At 48.2% G+C, this 14,058-nt stretch overlaps 1 long non-coding RNA gene across 1 annotated transcript; it reads right to left on the reverse strand.

Annotated features, from left to right (window-relative positions):
* Positions 1–716: 716 nt before the first annotated feature.
* Positions 717–2,212, reverse strand: LOC308082338. Its single transcript, XR_013932912.1, has 3 exons — positions 2,119–2,212; positions 1,324–1,377; positions 717–814 (listed from the first exon to the last, which is right to left on the reverse strand). It is a non-coding gene; the product is annotated as an uncharacterized lncRNA (long non-coding RNA).
* Positions 2,213–14,058: the final 11,846 nt, after the last annotated feature.

A 14,058-nucleotide genomic window follows, 5' to 3' on the forward strand; every position in this document is an offset into this window, starting at 1 on the left:
AGACCAGGCAACAGTGCAGACAGGGAGATAGGAGAGCGTATATTGGATTGGGGATCATGGCTAGCACAGTCTTCTCTTAAAGGCAATGGCTTCTGGCACGGTGATTGGTTTTATCATTGTAATGCCCAAACCACACCTATGCATAATGTAACCGGTAGCGCAGGTGTTTAGCGCGTAAGGTAGGTGTCCCAGAATAGCAATTTTTGCGGGGGAACTTTGTCCTAAATGAATCTGCTATTAGTGGCTTTAGCAACTTCGACCGTGAATAGGGCAGTTAGTGAGGCCAAATATAATGGAGATAAGGTACCACAGAATAGCTCACTCTTCCCTATTGGGTTGTTTTATTTCATCTCCCTGTGATCTTACCTGATGTCTGCCCCTGTACAGCTGCTTGGGCCTTCAAAATCTGGGAGGATGACACCTACTCGAATCCTTTCTCAATGTGTCATAGAGAGAGGATATTTATTACATTACACTGCATTGGAAGAACACAAAGTGTGTGTGTGTGTGTGTGTGTGTGTGTGTGTGTGTGTGTGTGTGTGTGTGTGTGTGTGTGTATGTGTGCGTGTGCGCGTGTGCATGCGTGTGCGTGTGTCCGTGTGCGTGTGCGTGTGCGTGTGTGTGTGTGTGTGTGTGTGTGTGTGTGTGTGTGTGTTAACTGTGCAGAGAGAAATCCTGGAAAAAACAAACAAACGCTACCCAGGGTCCTTTTTCAGAGTGTGTAAGTTGGTCTCACCCCCTGGGTTTCCTTTTCATCACCTACTGGTCTCCCAAACCCCTCATCATTTCCAGGTAGATTCATGTTGAAAGGTATCTGAAAGAAAAATATTACTTTGGAATGGAAGGAATGGTGCTCCTTAAGTTCATTCTCTATCTACAGAAAAAAACTCCTTCATAACAGTCAAAGGGACACAAGTTTATGAAAATCCCTCCCATAAAGTGCAGAGCGCTTGGCAATCTTGGCCCATAGGTATATGTATAGTGCAGATATGGAGATAAAACAGGAATCTCCCTTCATGTGACGTTAATAAGATCATTGGTGTCACCACACTGCAAAATCCTCAGTGTCAATTTAAGTCAGAAGAGAGTAAAATGCCATTGACCCTCTTGACTTTGCAGTGCAATATTCCATCAGATCTTGAAATTATTGACTGGAACACAACTTTATGTTTTAAAGTTTAAATGTGCTCGCTATTACACACTTTTTGTGACACCTCTGCATTCAGACTGAAGCAAACAAGTTGTAAGTTGTAGGTCTGTGTTTTATTATTATTATCATTAGATCATAGTTTTGTGTAATATAAGTGTAGAAAAGCATCTTACCATGACTAGTGCCCGAAAGCCGTTACCATTTTCTAAGGACCTTCCTTTTGGCAACTGAAAATGAATGGCATATTATTTTTGTATGTATCAATATATTATATAAATTACTAAAACCAAACAATATGTGGGGGCAATGGACAGAAGAAAGTATCTCTGGCCTGTTCCCCTTTGGAACCTCTAATGTAAATATTTACCCTGTCCTGACAGGACTTTGATTCTGGTTAAAACAAACAAAGCAGTAACATGATGAACAAATCTATCTATCTCACAGAAATCATATCACTATAATAAACACTACATACTGTAGACTTGTCTAACCTGACAGTCTATTCTTAATGTCTGTATGTTTTCCAATATTAGTTTGAACCAGATGATGGTATAATCCGTTTTATGTCAAACCCTGTACATAATCTTAACAGGAGATACAGTTAACCATGATAAAATGAAATGCCTCATAGTGAATGAATACCTTTTCCTTTCCGATTTTTAGGCTACTACCCAGACAGACTAGATTTACTTACACAGGCCAGTGTAGTTTACATGTACATGCATGCATACACATCTTAAAACAAAGTTCAATTTCTGTAATATACTGTAGTGTAGCAATAAGCTAAATATTGTAAAAAAATATATATATATATATATATAATGTACCACATTTTTACCAAATAATCTGAGATAGACTTCAATGTAAAGATTAAGGCATCGCAAAAATGCAGTAACACTTGTTCCTAAATAAATCATCTTGGGTTGATCACTGGCTATTTAAATTAGAATGAAATATTTCCACCTTACCAAGGTTTTTGATGGTGCAGCCAGTATAAGCCCCAACAAGCAAAGTAGTATTATCGCTCTCATCTTCAAAAGAAATCTCCTGCCTCTGCTGACCAACATTCTTGTATCGCATTATGAACTCAGTAGGCGGAGTCTGATAGAGTTGGTGATCTGAAATGTTTTTCACATTCATGAGCAGCTGAAGGTTAAGTAAATTGTGAAAAAGGGTCTATTTGGCACATTAGCTCTTAACACATTCATTGCCATTTATTAATTACGTAAACAACACATAATATGTATAATATATTGCTACGTTCTGCGTTTTTTTTTTTTTTTTTTTTTACTTCGCTGTGAGGAAAAGACGAACGTAGCGAATCAGTTTGGATTCCAGGCTACTGACTGTCTGGGAGTTCTGACTGGTTTAGTATGTAGTGAGCAGGCCAGATATGTACAGATATTTAGGAGTAGACCGCGTAAAGTCTTGCTAATAGTAACTCCATTTCCCTATTATGCATACAGTATCTACAGACCTGTCTGTCTGCATGATTCAGTCAGGCAACATTTGTGGTTTAACATTGCAATATTGATGAATATAATTATAACAAATGGATAATCACTTGAACTGACTAGATTTGTACAAGTTTGCACATGCTGCAGCCTGCCTGGGTGCCAATGGTAACTATGGGTTACTTGCGTAACCCCGGCTTTGTAAATTGCGAATGAGTTGTTCACTATGGGAAACAGCGCCCTCCGGCGATGATAAAGAAGCTTCACATTCACTCCCTCAGGGCCAAAACACTTTTTGGCCCGATGGGCCTTCCGTCGCTTCCCGGCAGCCTCCTTACCCGAGGGCATAAAAGGAGCAGGAACGCGGAAGTCATTCTCTTAACACACCAGCTTCCTTCTGCCAAGCAAAAAATAAGGGTGTTTTTGTGAAGAACTCGTTCGCAATTTACAAAACCGGGGTTACGCAAGTAACCCATAGTTTTGTTGCATTGCTTCTCTCGTTGTTCACTATGGGAGATATAAACCCCCGGAATGTATCTACGAATCGAGATACCACAACCTGCTGTCCCAGCCTCCCCGGGCGCCAGGGCCACGCCCGAGGGGCGTGGCCCTTGCCACCCAGGTGCCAACAGACCCACCGGGTCTAAGGCACGGAACAGGAGAAAAGTGGGGCCCTGACAGACCAAGGTCTGCCTTATAAACTAAAAAGCAGGCACAGCCTGTCTATTCTAGTGGGGGGAGGGCCCTGACAGACCGAAGTCCGCCTTATAAATCTAAGGCCCAGACATCGGCCTATCCTACACTAAGGCACAGGGGCATGAACAGAAACTACCGCCGTTCCATGCACCCACCCACCCACCCTCAGGTGGAAGCCACACCCAGGACTGCGTGCGCCAAGGAAGACGCCGCCACGTCCAGGCTGTAGAAAGCAGCGAAAGTCGACGGAGACGCCCAACTCGCTGCAGTACAAACGTCCTGAATAGACACCCCTCTGCAGAGGGCCCAGGACGCTGATACACCCCTAGTAGAGTGCGCTCTCAGGCCCTCAGGCACTGGGGCTCCCCTACTGGTGTACGCCAGGCGAATAGCCTCCACAATCCAACGGGAAAGCGTAGACTTAGTTACCGCCCGTCCCCCAGGCCCGGGGCCCAAGGAGACAAATAACTGGCTAGGCCGGCCCTGGGCCGCAGTCCTCTGGACATACAGCCGCAAGGCTCTCACTGGACAAAGACAGTGCAGCCTCCGATCCTCCTCTGAGGCAAACGGAGGCGGGTGAAAAGCCACCAACTCGGTTGGCGTAACCACTGCCAGGTGGTTCTTGGGGATGAACGCCGGGTTAGGTTTTAGAACAACCCTACTGCCATCACCAGCGAACCTCATGCACTCCGGAACCACCGAGAGGGCATGTATATCGCTCACCCGTTTCGCTGTTGTCAGCGCAACCAAGAGTACTGTCTTGAGCGTGAGGAACTTCAGTTCCACCGTCTCAAAAGGTTCAAAAGGAGGACGAGAGAGTGAGTCTAGCACCAGGACCAAGTCCCACGTGGGAAACAAAGACCTTGAGACAGGATGTTCACGCAACGCGCCCTTCATGAACTAACCCACAAGTGGTTGTTTCCCCGCGGTTTTTCCATCGGGGAAACCAACATGGTTGGCCGAAATGGCCGCCAAATACACTTTAACCGTGGAGAAAGCGTTCCCAAGATCCAACCTATCCTGTAGGAAGGTCATGATGTCTGCGACCGACGCCTGGAACGGGACCACAACCGGGGACTGTTCCATACACCACTCCTCGAACACGCCCCACGTAGCTCCATAGAGAGACCTAGTGGAGTGTGCCCTAGCGGCCTGAATAGTAGCTACCACCCTAGGTGGAAGTCCAGTCGCAGTCAAGTTTTCCCTCTCATGGGCCAGACCCACAGATCTAGGTCTGCGGGTCTGGGATGATGAAGTTCGCCCCCCGCCTGCTGCAGCAGGTCCTCTCGCAGCGGGAGGGGCCAAGGCCACTCGTATAGGAGGGGAGCTATCTCCGACCTCCACGTGCCCCATGCTGGGGCCACCAGCAGCACCGTCAGGTCCCGGAGCCTGATCCGTTCCAGTGTGGGGTGGATCAGCTCCAGCGGAGGGAACGCATAAAGTAGCCCCCCCGGCCACTCGTGTGCCAGGGCGTCCAAACCCAGCGGAGCCTGGCCTTTCATTGAGAAAAACAGCGAGCACTTCGCGTTCTCCTCCGAGGCAAAGAGGTCCACCTGAGGCCGACCGAACCTGGTCCAAATCTGGGCCGCGACCCCGGGGTGCAGAGACCAGTCCGAATAATGAGTCCTGCCTCTGGACAGAAGATTGGCTCCCCTGTTCAGAAGTCCAGGCACATGAGAGGCGCTGATTGATTTCAGGTGCGAGTCGCACCACAGTATCAGCCTCCGAGCCAGACCATCTAAGGTAGGAGACTTCAGACCTCCCTGCTTGTTGATGTAGGCCATGGTCGTGGTATTGTCTGTCCTGACCAGAACGTGACAACCACCGATGTGGGACCTGAAATGTTTTACCGCCAAAAGGACTGCCATCAGCTCCAAGTAGTTGATGTGTGCTTTCCTCATACTGCGGTCCCATAGACCCCTGGCCATCCGGCCCTCAAATGTTGCGCCCCAGCCTGTCAGGCTGGCATCGGTGGTGATCATCTTCCTCGAGATGATCCTCCCCATCGGGACGCCCTCCGACAGGAAAGAAGCTACTTTCCATTGTTGAAGGGACTGCATGCACGCCGCGGACACCGTCACGTGACGAAAACCCTGAGTGGCCGGGATCCTGAGGGAGCCCATCCATCTCTGAAAAGGCTGCATGTGTAGCCTGCCCAGGCGCACTAAGGAAATGGCCGAGGCCATGAGCCCCGCTGCCCTCATGCAGATTTTGTACTGGACCCTGCGTCCCAGTTGAAACAATGCCAGACACAGGAAGGAATCTATCCTCTCCTGAGACAGACGCACCCTGAGAGCGACCGAGTCCAGTGCTATACCTATAAAAGTAGCGCGACGGGACGGTGTGAGCACGCACTTCTCGAAGTTTAGCGTGAATCCCAGGGAGGTCAGGTGCGACACCACTAGATTGGTGTGATGACATGCTTCCTGACGCGAATCCGCCGTCAGAAGCCAATCGTCTATGTAACTCGCTATGCGAACGCCACTCTGCCTCAGAGGGGCTATCGCTGCCTGAGTGCATTTCACGAACACCCTGGGACTCAGGGACATCCCGAACGGGAGGACCAGGTACTCGTACACCCGACCCTCGAATTCGAACCGCAGGAATTTTCTGTGCAGTGGGTAAATAGGGATGTGGAAATATGCGTCCTTGAGATCTATCGAGCTCCACCAGTCGCCCTGACGGACTGAGCGTAGTAACACTGCTGCCGTCAACATTTTGAATTGAAAAGTTTTCAAATACCTGTTGAGAGCTCTGAGATCCATTATGGGACGTAATCCACCCCCTTTCTTCTTGACCAGGAAGTATCTCGAGTAGAAACCGAGACGGCTTTCTCCTGGTAACACTTCCCTTACGGCATTCTTGCATAATAGAGAGGAGATCTCCTCTCGTAACGTCACCGCCGCTTGACCACTCGCTTGTGACAACAGTACTTTGTTGGACATGGGTGGTTTGGTGGAAAATTGCATTCTGTAACCCTTTGCTATCGTACGAAGCACCCAGGGGTTGGGGTTGCATTTTTTCCATTGCTCGATGTGCATTGACAACGGATTTGGGGGGGTTGTTATTGTAGTCGAGCGTACATGAGCCGCCATCTTGGCTGCACTCGTTGGCCTGACAACCGTGCTTGGTGTTACTTCCGGGCCCATGTACGCGGCCATTTTGGAAATACTGGCCACGCACGTGGGCGCCGCCATTGTTGCCGGCAACACGTGTCTGCAAGCAGCAGCGGCCATCTTTATTGGCAACACGTGTTGTGCAGGGGGGGCGGCCATTTTGGCTACCCCCACCTTCCTTACGACAATTTGGCTTATTTTTACCTTGTGACTTTCTTTCATGGACCAAGGAAAATTTTGGGGTGACCCCTTTAGAAGATGACGGTTTTGGCCCGCCATAAAGCCTTTTTTCTGTCCAGCGACCACCATGGACCCCCCGCAGGGGATCCGTAGTGGTCGCTGGCTCATTTTGGGTACTTTTGGTTGCAAATCTTTTTGGTTGTTTATTACACAAGCATTTTTTGTCATATAAGCAACATTCGCAACATAAGCAGGGGACACATTCACATTCAACGGTGCATACACATTTACGTAATTCTCTACAACAACATGTGTATTCAACTGTGCATGCACATTCTCTACAATGACGTGTGTGTGTGTCTTTGAACTCGGGGCTCGTGGCGCAATTCTCTGTCGCCACTAGCTCCGATGAAGATCTCCTCCTCTTCCTCGTCGTCCTGGTACTGAGGCCCGCGGCCACTAGAACCTGATGCAGATCCCCCGTCTGAGGGGAGAGGGAACCGGGGGAGAGAGCGTCCCTGCTCGTCTGGCAGGGAGTGATGGTGTCACCTAGTTGACCCCCCTCGCTTGGAAGGGCGACCTCTGTAACCGCCTCTCTGGTGAGGCTTGCTGGGTGGAGGGCGAGGGCGGTCGTCCTCTCTCCGGTCCCGCTGTTCGCTTCTGGCGGCGGGCGGGGCGGAGAAGGAATGGGTCTGGCAAGACGGAGCGTCCTGTCGGGTCGGTGGTCTGCCTCTCTCCGGCCGCGGAGGACGGTTCTGGGGTTTGGGGGGAAGGGACCTGGCTGGAACCTGGATGCAGGACAAGGCAGCCTCGTCCTGAGCTTTACGCACTGCGTGGCTGTCCTGCAGGTAGCCCATGCCCCCCTGGAAAAGATTACCTGGAGTCACTTTAAGGTTCTGGAGATTCTTTTTGTCATCAGGACCCTTGAAGGTGACGTGGTCCAGCCACCGCGCTCTCTCATGAGTAACACACAGTCCGAGCCCCCTGCCCGTCCACTCTGTGGAGTATTTGTTAAGCAGGATAATCTCCTGTGTGATGCGCCTCATCTCTGCTAGCTGCTGAGGTGTGGCGGCGTCTCCTGCCTCGCTCAGGAGTACTTTCAGGGACCCCTGCAGCAGAGCTGCGGCGTTGAGGGCCCTAGCTCCGGAGGTAAAGGCCTTGTAGAGAACTCTGGTGGCTGCAGAGCCAGACACGTCCTTCTCGTTGGTCAGAAGCGGAGGATCCTTAACCGTGGAGAAGGGGGGCTTCTGTTTTTTTGGTATTCTAAGGTTAAGTGAGAGGGCTAGGGTGCGATCCATGGGGGGAGGGCCAGGAGGCCGAGCTCGCTCGCACCCGCACAATCGATGTTAAAACGTAGCTTTTTAGGATCAGCGTCGGGGCTTAACAGGGAATCCCACGACGATGAGAGGGCTGCGCTGAAACCCTTAGCCAGGGGAAGCTTGGATTTTTTGGCAATTTTTTCTTCCACCGAGTCCAGACCCTGAAACTCCGAGAGGTTGGCGGGGGGCTCCTCGGTGTCGTCAGCCGGCCACTTAAGACCGCATCTAATGGTAGCTGTTTTGTAGAGCTCCAGTAAGGTGGTCTCACCTTTTTCGGCCGGTGGAAGAGTGCTGCCAGGCTGAGCCGCAGCCGCCACCGCAGGCATAGTAGCAGGGAGAAGGGTCCTCGCTTCAGGTGGGCCGAGAACTGGGGGGCCACGGTCATCCGTGGCGTCAGTGTTGTGCAGGACGACCTCCCCGTCCCCCTGGACTTCATCGACGATTTGGAAGTCGTCTCCATCGTCATCGGAGGCCCGGGGTTGGTAAGAGGTGATGGCCTCGTTGTCGGCCTCGCCATCGACACTCACCGGCGGGGAGAAGTAGCGAAGAGCTGCTCGATGCTCGGCGCTGCTGCTGCGGCCATCAGGTGGGGTGAGAGGGGGATCCACGTGGGGCTCGCTGCCCTCGTAGGGTGCCCTCGATGTAGGAGAGCGTGAGCGGGGGTGTAGAGTAGGCCTCGGCGGTTCCAGAGCTCGTGCAGAGCCGGCTGCTGCTGGCGCTTGGGGCCGTCGACGTTCCTCCCATACGGCGGCTAGGCTAGCTGGCCCGCGGTCCGCCGATCGTCGAGAGGAATAGTAGCGGCGGTCTCCGTCGTACTCGTCCTCGTAGCTCTCATACATGGCCCGTGGTGGCAGGAAGAGCCTCTGGGCCCTGCTGAACCTTTCCCTGAGCTCGGAGGTGTGCAAGCCTGCACACTCGTAGCACCTCGGGTCGCCGTAGACGGCGTCCTCAGCGTGTGCGAGTCCCAGGCAGCTTACGCAGTGGTCATGCAGGTCCCATTCGTCGAGAGGCTGGGAGCATGAACGGGAGCCGCACCGCCGCGGGGGAAGGTCCATGCTGGTCTCCAGCTGTCGGCGATCGGCGACGGCTGGACGGTCCCGTCGATCCATGAAGAAAAGTGGCTAGCTCGGCTACACCACTGATGAGAAGAGCTAACAAGTTAGCGGTGTTTTCCACGCCGGGAAAATAGTAGTTAGAGGGAGAAAGGTTGGGGAACTCAGTGGACTGGGATCCAACCCGTCGCTATTGAGCTTGTAGAAACCCGCAACCTCGATTCTTAGAGTGTGGAGCTCCTTCACACGCTTGGCAGAAGGAACAAAGAGAATGACTTCCGCGTTCCTGCTCCTTTTATGCCCTCGGGTAAGGAGGCTGCCGGGAAGCGACGGAAGGCCCATCGGGCCAAAAGGGGTTTTGGCCCTGAGGGAGTGAATGTGAAGCTTCTGTATCATCGCCGGAGGGCGCTGTTTCCCATAGTGAACAACGAGAGAAGCAATGCAACAAAACTAAGGTTTACTTGGTGGAGCCTGGGGATTTTGCATGACAGTTGTGGGGGTGTTTCAGGCCAAGGTTAAAATCTTTTAACATCAAAGACTGTGATTTGTGTCTTTTGCATTCCCCAGATCATTCTTCCACACAACGAAGGAGCTGGAGGCAGAGATGGTATCGAGAGACAAGCATAATGTTGTTACCTGGGAGATAAGCCTCCGCCTCTGCAGCTGTCTGAGCTGACCATGGATGAGCTGCGAGTGCGTGGCACAAGCTAAGACCAACCAAGACAGAGAGGAAGTGAAGCCCAGAGAGCACTTCCTCCTCTACACAGTCCCACTCCCCACACACGTTGATGTACAAGCAATAAAGTGATAAAGCCCCATAAAGAATGCAGCCAAATACCCAGTTCCCACTCAGGGTTCTGTAAAGTTTGAGTGTGCTTCTTCATTACTGATATTTACTGACATTGTGGATTGTTGATACGTGTTTTGATAAGGGCTACTGTTGTTGTGATTTGTCTCCCTTAGAAACTGTGTTGGCAGCTCCATGCCAAGCTTGGCGTGGTGGACAAGTAGTTGTGAAGAACTAGATGTTAATGAGAGCGCGCCTTTACACTTTCCCATATTTATTTATTTGCACATTCTGAACAATATTGTACAATCTATGCACATTTGGTTTATATTTTGATCTTATATATTTAAGTAAATGGAGAGGTTGCTGAACGTGGTGGGATGTGTCAAGGTGGAGGATGTGCGCTGCCCAGTCCTGTCAATAGAAGTGATGAAAGCTCTGAAAGACATGAAAAAGGGCATTGATCTTTTAAAATGTTATAGACTAAGAGTCTCAGTTGTTGAATTCTACCTTCCACAGGGAGCCAATTTAGTTCTTTAAAATGGTTAGGGCCAATGTGGGTTCTTGTGGAGAGGTAAAGGACTACCCTCATAATTTATTTTGGGCTGTCTGTAGTTTATCTTTTGTTTTTTTTAGATATGCCACTGTACCAAGTTAGGCAGGTGTAGACAAAATGGCATTGAACTAATGGTGAGGACAGTGTCCTCATGGTGGTTTTATGTAGGAATTTTGCTATCCTAGCTAGGAACTTAGTCCTTGCATGGATATTGCCAATAACTGAAAGAGCCATCAGCCACCGACTCACTAGTCATACTCTGATCTAATATGCAGCCTTGATAAGTAACTGAAGTTTTCTCCTCGAGTTTAACTCTGTTACATCTGACTAAAAAGTTGGACACCTCCCTTAAATGGTGCCTTGAAACAATAACGAAACATTCAGATTTACCCAAATGCATGCTACTGAGGCCAATCCCATAGCCTGCGGGTACACCGTAACCATGACAACACAGCCCATGACCGTGACAACAGATCCCATAGGCCGAACTGCCAATCTCCGGTGTTTACAGAAAAACGCAAATAAACATCTTAAATTGTGGGGAAGTGAAAAACAGGCTTCCTTACTGTGTGCATATGCTAATGGTTAATGGCCATGTGCAAGTTCAGATCAATTGCTTAAGCCACTGAGAACCGGGCAGAACAGTCAGAACAGACAGGTTTTGATGACAATGTTTGGATGTTTTGATGACAGAGGTTTCTATATTGTATAGTAGGATAGTAGGATAGGATAGTAGCATATAGTAGGATAGGTTCAAGAACTGTACTGAGGTTGCCTTTGAATATGTGAGACGTCCACACTAATAAAGTGATCCTTGTGATTGACGTGTAACTGCTCTTTACATGCACCGGATATTCTTATAGCTGACATGGTTGGGACAAGTGAAATTCCATCAAATTTCATTTCAGGGAACGTAGAGGAATTTATCTCTGCAAGGAATTTTTATTGATTTCAACATAGCCTAATGTACAATGACATTATTTCCATAACAATTGAGCACATTAATGGTTTATTTGAAGGCATTAGACAATTTTGTTACATTTCTTATATTTTGCAGAATGTATTTGTTTTATTTGATTGCTGTTGATGTATCCAGTGGGTCCAGTTCTTCAGGTTTAATTCTCTGGAAGGTTTTGCTTCACTGAAAAAAAGGCAATATAAGGCTAAACCCATAAACGTTACCCTAAACCTGTTAAATACGGATAAGGGAGCTGGCGCTCTCCCTAAACGCTATTCTGCACCTGCTATACCCGTCACCCATTATGCCGACACCGTTATTTGCGGGTGGAAGCGTGCCCGTGGGCGTGTTGTTGCTATATCCCCAAAATTACTAATCTGCCAACACACGGGGGCAGCTTTGGGAAAGGGGACACCGGATTCTAAAACCACCCGTAAAGGGCACACAGACACTGCAATGGCTTTTTGGAGACAGGACGCACAGTGCGCACCTCTCTCTACTAGGCTATTATTGTCAACAAATCTCTGTGATTCTAATTTTACTATAATCAGCAGAAGGGAGGGTGTCAATTCCTTGTGTCAATTGTATTTATATAAGATTTAAACAATATTTATTTAAACAATTTGTGCATCCGCAATGCAATGCTCCACTTTAAACACGTCAGTTTTATTCATCATTATGCAGGAATTAATTAACTGATTACAAAAATATAAAATTCTCTCTAATCAGTAATATGTAGGTGATATTTATGTCTATCAAATGTGGTTTTACTGAAAGGCAAGCTTAGACTTAGAACATCGGGTGTGTGTGCCCCATGTTAAATCCCCTCAGTGCGGCCATAGAGCTCATGTTGGAACATGAGCTGTGTTGCCAGAATTGGAGAGAAATAAGCAACCAGGTCTATGAAAACAAAAAGAAGCGACTATAATAGGCCACATGAGCACTTCAAACAAGAGCTTTCATGTCCCCTAAATATTTGAGCCTGGCTGACCCATAATTGACAAATTGGGGCCAGCCCAGCCCGTCACCCGTCATTTTTCTAAACAAGCTTAATTGCTGCATGCAGCCTTTTTTCTCATTAAATCTTGGTAATTCGTTAAGAACAGGAGTCATTCTACCCTATTCCAACAGTCTATATATATTTTTTAAAACAGCTTGGAGCAAATAGGGCTATATAAATATATAGAATTAGGTAGGGGTGTGTGTGGATATTAAATTAAACAGGGCTGCCCCTATAACCATTTTCAAAATGATATTCGGTTATTCTATGAAATATATTTGTATTGGGTTATTTTAGTTTTTTCCATATTGCTGTCATGTTTAGTTTATTAGCACATTGTTATAACAAGAAATTGTTATAACAGAAACAATACATGGCGAGGCACAACAGCAGCTGTGTGCGGCCTTTCATCAAGTTTAAATATAAAAACATAGAAATTAAAAAAATATGTTTAGCTCAGGATCAGCTATCTAGTCTCATTTATCTTGGCATATGCTTGAATCTTTTATAAGATGATCGGATCATCTGTGATAGCACGTTTCATTTTGCACCGCTGTCTCGTTAAACCCAGCTGGGTGAATATTATATTATATATTATATATATTATATTATTATTATATTCCCCACGTAAACGTTCATGTTTAGTGCATTAAAGCAGGGGTTCTCCATCTTTACAGGCCATCGACCCCCCAAAATAACAATATTTGAACTGGGGACCCCCATTTTGTTTGAGTCGGTTCCACAGATAAATATTGTGAAAATAGCAGATCTACAAGCTCACAATGCCTGGCGTTGTGAGCTCTGTTGTGGTGGTCCCGACCCACAGGTTGAGAACCACTGCATTAAAAGCTACAAGCAAGTTACATGTCTAGTCTATGTTGTTGCCCACGTAATGTAATGTTAGAGCTTATTTGGTTTAGTGTTGTATACTCCGTGGCGCGGCGCACGCCTCATGCGCTGGACAAATACGTGACCAATTGGACCGGGCAGGAAAACAAGCCCAATGTGGCTTATAATAATCAGACCAGGCAACAGTGCAGACAGGGAGATAGGAGAGCGTATATTGGATTGGGGATCACGGCTAGCACAGTCTTCTCTTAAAGGCAATGGCTTCTGGCACGGTGATTGGTTTTATCATTGTAACGCCCAAACCACACCTATGCATAATGTAACCGGTAGCGCAGGTGTTTAGCGCGTAAGGTAGGTGTCCCAGAATAGCAATTTTTGCGGGGGAACTTTGTCCTAAATCTGCTATTAGTGGCTTTAGCAACTTCGACCGTGAATAGGGCAGTTAGTGAGGCCAAATATAATGGAGATAAGGTACCACAGAATAGCTCACTCTTCCCTATTGGGTTGTTTTATTTCATCTCCCTGTGATCTTACCTGATGTCTGCCCCTGTACAGCTGCTTGGGCCTTCAAAATCTGATAGGATGACCCATACTCGAATCCTTTCTCAATGTGTCATAGAGAGAGGATATTTATTACATTACACTGCATTGGAAGAAAACAAAGTGTGTGTGTGTGTGTGTGTGTGTGTGTGTGTGTGTGTGTGTGTGTGTGTGTATGTGTGTGTATGTGTGTGCGTGCGTGTGCGTGTGTGCGCGTGTGCGCGTGTGCGCGTGTGCGTGTGTCCGTGTGTGTGCGTGTGCGTGTGCGTGTGTGTGTGTGTGTGTGTGTGTGTGTGTGTGTGTGTGTGTGTGTTAACTGTGCAGAGAGAAATCCTGGAAAAAACAAACAAACGCTACCCAGGGTCCTTTTTTACAGTATGTAAGTTGGTCTCACCCCCTGG

The sequence above is a fragment of the Gymnoscopelus braueri genome (assembly GCF_963280865.1).
Source record: "Gymnoscopelus braueri genome assembly, chromosome: 3".
Lineage (NCBI taxonomy): Eukaryota > Metazoa > Chordata > Actinopteri > Myctophiformes > Myctophidae > Gymnoscopelus > Gymnoscopelus braueri.